Source organism: Mus caroli, chromosome 17, assembly GCF_900094665.2.
Source record: "Mus caroli chromosome 17, CAROLI_EIJ_v1.1, whole genome shotgun sequence".
Lineage (NCBI taxonomy): Eukaryota > Metazoa > Chordata > Mammalia > Rodentia > Muridae > Mus > Mus caroli.
This window is the reverse complement of record NC_034586.1, coordinates 45614505-45620149: the sequence shown is the minus strand read 5'-3', so window position 1 is coordinate 45620149 and position 5645 is coordinate 45614505.

Sequence of the window (5645 nt, the reverse complement as noted above, 5' to 3'; positions counted from 1 at the left end):
CCTCCGCCTCGGACGTGTCACTCCCTGATTGGCTGCAGCCCATCAGCCAGAGTTGTCATCACGGGAAAGGCAGAGCACATGGGGTGGGAAACTACCCCAGCGCATGTGCAGATGGTTTGTTTACTACTTAGAACACAGGTGTCAGTGCCATCTTATAATGGCGAATGTGAGGACGGCTCCTTACAGTCTTATTCATGCTCCGTCCCTCTCGTATCCCAGAAGCCGTGCAATATGAGACAGCCCAGCAGATTGGATGCAGAAACCGACAGGAGAATCCAGCTGTCTCTGCTGAGCCAGACAGTGAAGAAAGCTACATGAACAGAAACGAGGGCACTATTCTTACAACTTTATTTTGTCAAATGCAGTTATTTCTATTAAAACACCATTTGTGTTCAAGCACAGTGGGCCTGCCACTCGTTTTAGAAAAAAAAAAAAAGGCGACAATTTCCCAGCAGATACGAACGGATGCACCTCATTGCAAGCAAAGGCTCCTTGAGTCCTTGATGATACTAAAACGTAGTCAAGATCAAACGGTTGCAGAGCAGCTGATGTAGTGAGATAACCGCTCAGAAGGGCAAGGAGAGAGGCTGAGGGATCGATGGGGCTGGAGCTCTGGGCATGGAAGCTGAACCAGCCATTAGAAGCATCATCACTGATGATGTCTGTGTGGGGCACAAGACACTCCCATCTGGATCCCTTCATTTCTTTCTCCTCTTCATTTAGCATCGTTCTGGCAACAACCACTTGACTGAAGATGAAGAAACCACACATTGAGATTATCAACTGTCCAATTCTCAGAACAAGGCTGCTGGAGGGGTGGAGAACATTCTTGCTATGCAAGCTTGAGGATCTGTGTTCAAATCCCCAGCACCCATGTGAACACACAGTGCATGCTCTTGTAACCTCGGTGCTAAATGTGCAGTGATGGAAACAGGCTGACCAGCTGGTCTGGCTAAATTGTTGAGCTCTATTCAGTGGGAGAGCCTGTCTCAAAAAGTAAGGTGGAGAAAATTGAGGAAGATACGCTGTGTCCACATCAGGCCTCTACACACAAACACACTTCACACAGTACAGTTGAACACCCCCACACACACCACCACACACATACACACATATACACCAACATAAATAAGTGTGTGTGTGTGTTGAACAAAAGCTCTGTGCTAAGTAGGTGCTGAATCCAGGAATCAAATCTGATTCCCCCAAATCCAAGTCTAGTGGCTCAGTCCTCAAAACTCTCAGTCACAACTTGGTGTCCAACCCATCCATGACTTTGACCTTCAGCCCATGCCCTGAGGCCCCTGGGTCCCGGGATCTAATTTTGTAATGTGGGCGCTCATGTATCTAGCTTGTTAGGCTACATGGAGATAAGGAGTGTGGGAGCCATCTGTCAAACAGCTCAGTGGATACAGACATCATGATTCCTGATTTCCTACTGGCATCGTTTATTGTGCGAATCACTTTAGCAGCCCCCGGCTGGCTGTGAACATCAGTGGTAGAAGCTCTCTTGGGCTTGCACGTACATACCCAGGTGACTTGTGGGATGCATACTTTTCATTTTATCATCCAGATATATCCACGACACACACCCCCTCTCTCAAGCATGCCCCCCAGCTAAGGCTCCCCTTTCTTCTCCAATTACAGACGCTCAGTCAATATCTCTTGCTGTGTGATGAGTCTTTTCTGAGTCTTTCTCGGCATAGAATTAAATCAGCGCCATTCCCAGGCAGTATTCTGTGAGATGAGTGATAGAGACTGCAGTGATTATTAGCTATGTAGTGCGGCAGAAATGCTGAGCTGAGATGTGCTTTAAAAAAAAAAAAAAACGCTCAGCAGTGTTCAGGGCACACCCTCTAGATAGAGCACCAAGGACTCTGTGCAGAGGGGATAGTAGTTTCTTGGGCTATATCCCTGAGGCTGTACCTTGCTTTGTGTGTGGTTGGGAAGAGTCCCAAGTGGATCAGAAAACCACTCTGCTGGTACTTCCTCCAGCTCTCAGCAAATACATGCTCTTGAATAAGCCATGTCCCCTCTCTGGGCCTCAGTTTCCTCCTCTACCCCTTGGGGATTGACCAGATGAGCATGTCCGTGGTGACCCCGTTGTCCTGGGATGTTTAGAGACCCACAGGGTAGCAGGAATGGTCAAGAAGAGGCAAGGCAGAGCCTTGATCTAGGATTTGGTCACTTTGGAGTTCCCCCTTTTCCCAGGTCTCCTTGGAAATCAGGGGTACAGCAGGTGTACTTCTAAGGAACAGCCCTGGGGGACAGAGACCAAGGAGCAGAGGTGGAGGCAGGGAAGAGATTAGCAGAGGAAATCAAAGAAGGTGTATCTCTGCCTTCTGCTGTGTCTTTCTGTATTGGAGCCTCTCATGCCTGCCCCCTATCACTTTCTGCTCTCCCTCTCAGGTCTCCCTTTCATTCTTTATCTTCCTCCTGGCCCTCAGGATCACCACAGCTCTGGCCTGGCTCACTGCTTAGCGTTCTCAGTCTCCAGTGCTTAAGCTACCTCACACTGTGTGTGTGTGTGTGTGTGTGTGTGTGTGTGTGTGTGTGTATACGTACCTCCAGTGTTATTTCTCACACACTACCTATCTTGTTCTGTGAGACGTGGTCTCTCACTAAGACCTAGGGCTGACAATTTAGTTAGACTGGCTGACCAGGAAGCCCCAGGCACCCTCCTGTCTCCACTTCCTCAGCAACTGAACTATAAATTTATGCCACGGTGCCTGGGTAAGTGCAAAGGGGTTGAATCCAGGTCTTTGAGGGTCTACACAACAGGCACTTGACTGACTGAGCCATCTCCTTGGCTTCTACCTCTCTGCAATGGCGAGCACGCTTCTGTTACTGATTCCTTGCAGTCAAAGGCTCTTATCCCTGTCCCACCCAGCCAGTGGGTTCCAGGTGGCTGCTTGTCTTCACTCCCCTGGAATTACAACTGGGTATGAGTCTTCGCTTTTCTATATGGGTTCTGTTGATCAAAATCAGGTTCTCAGTCTTGCAAGGAAGCTCTTTATAGACTAAATGATCTTCCCAGCCTCAGACCTATTCTTTATACATGGGGTAGGGGGGTCCGCTGACCGATTCAGATTTACAAAGCCAGTGATGAACTGGGTCAAGATTTGAAACCAAGCCCTTGGAATCCTAACACAATAATGGTAGCTTGACTTCAGCATACTACCTGTGTAGAATCACACCAGCCCTACCAGAATACAAATGAGCAAGAATGAGTTTCTGGGCCTGTAACCATGTGCACCTCGACTCTTTCACATCCCCTGTGTGGACCCCAACTCTTCCAACTCCCCTGTGTGCAGCCTGCCTCTTTCAGCTCCCCTACTCAAGCCCACCTTCAAGAGAAATCAGTTTTGTGATTCACAATGATGGAGGGGGAAATGGCCCCCTCTGGCCAGCCTCTTATCACTCCCTATGACGAATGTTCACACTCTCAATTCCCGAGTCACACACACTGTTTAACAGTATAAACATTGATCCGTGTATTTCATGTTTATAGCCACTGCTCTTGCAGGGCTCTTAGGCAGCTCCCATGAGTCTATTGCTTTGTCAACAAATGGAGAGATCAAGAGAAGCCAGCATTATAAGGCTTCCCTGGGACTAGCGTCTGCAGGGCGTGGACTCCGGGACACTCAGAGCAATGTTGACATGATGTGCCAACGTGTGTTGAGGAAAATCATCCGTATGGGAGTCTAGGTTTCTGGGGGGGGGATCTTTTCCTTACTTCTACATAATATTCAGCTTTGAGGAGGAAAGAGTCACTCAAAAAGTGAAAGAGGCTAAATGGCGGGCTATGCCTGCAATCCCAGCACTCAAACAGGAGGGTTGACAGTTCTAGGCAAGCCCAGGACTACAGTGAGACATCCCTCTCTAAAACGAAAAGGAAAAAGAAACAGAAGGATACTTGGGAGAGCATAAACAGAATACAATTGCAATAGAAATCAGATAAGGGAAAGGATAAGAGGAAAGACTGCCAGGACAGGATGGAAAGGAAAAAAGAGTCAGGGATGTCTCTCCAATGGGAAGTCTTTACACCCAAGGTCATGGGCACGACTTCCACAATGAGCTTGGGGAACTGGCTCAGGTGCCACTAGCCAAGTCAGCTCCTAGTCTGACCTTGGGAGACAATCCTTTTCTCTTAGGACGGGAAGGTACGTGACACTTGTGTTCAGGCAGGCAGAGAGCAGGGAGGCAGCCGGATGAAGAGCATCATCTACAGTCATCTCCCAGGTCCATCTCACCCAGGTCTGTCTCTCCCCAAGATGCCTCTCCAATCTACTGCAAGTAAGGCCCGTGTGTTATGGAGGGACAATGAGCCCACACTCCTGAATGTGAGGGCGTAGGCAGAAGGAGACCAAGCAGACTTTCTACCTACAACAGTGATGCTCAACCTCAGCCTCAATGCCCTTTGTAGCTACATGCCTCCTGGCTTCATGGTCACCCTGTGCACTGCAGGGTGTATAATCGTACCTTGAATTCTACCCACTAGGTGACAGTAAGACTGTCCAGTATGACGACAGAACGTGTCTCCAGACATTGACCAAACTGCTCTAGCTGGATCACTCCTGCTTCAGAGGCAGAACATCTCTGTGTGACCTGGGAAAGCTCATTCCCTCCCCAGGCCTCTGGAGCTGCTGCCTCACAGTGGACCCCATGCATATCATTCTCTCTGTCTCCGTGCCCTCCGAGAAAGATACTGTGTGGAAATATGGAAGATGGTTGCTTTTCTTCTGCCTCTGAGTTCCCAGTCCTCATATAAAGTCCTCTGCAGAGGTAAAGGATAAACCATCCTTTACACTGAACACAGAGAGAGAAAAGGCCTTATGAGTCAGTGCAGTGCAGACTGGCCACAGCGACTGGGAGCATGGGTGCCATTGTGTGGCCACCTACCGAAGCAGAACATCTTTATGCAATCAGGTTCCCACAACCCTTGTTCCAGTGTTTCTCCAGTATGTCCAGTGGTGAGACTGAAGAGGAAGATCTTTGAGGTCTGACTGTCTTAATTACTTTCCTATTGTTGTGGGAGAGTGACCTGACAGAGGCAACTTAAGGGAGGAAGGTTTTGTTTTAACTTTTAGCTTCAGCAGGGATAAAGTCTATTATGGCAGGGAAAACGTGACCTGGAGGAACGTGGCTGACTCCTCACATCACACTGGTGATCAGAAGCAGAAAAGGAACCGGAAGTGGGTGAAGATATAAACTCTCAAAGCCCACCCCCCAGTGACATACTTCCTGTGGCAAGGCTCCATATCCTAAAGATCTCATAGTCATCTCCATCAGCACCACTAGCTGTCACCAAATGTTCAAACACATGAACCTGTGGGGAGCGTTTCTCATTCAAACCACGGTACCCACCAACTCAGAAGGACTGTATCCATCCTTTCTGGATGCTCCACTCTTGGGCGATAATTGGAAACTGTCTGATCATGTGGTGTGTCTCGGTGTGCAGGGCAGGCTGTGAATTCCCTCATTATTACCTCTTAATTACCTGAGTGGATATAGGCAAGCAGTGATAATTCCAATCGGATGAATGATTCTAGAGCTCCTGATGGGACTGGCTATGGGATGCAAGGCAAATCAAATCAACACCCCGTGTGAGCATCTCTCTCTCTCTCTCTCTCTCTCTCTCTCTCTCT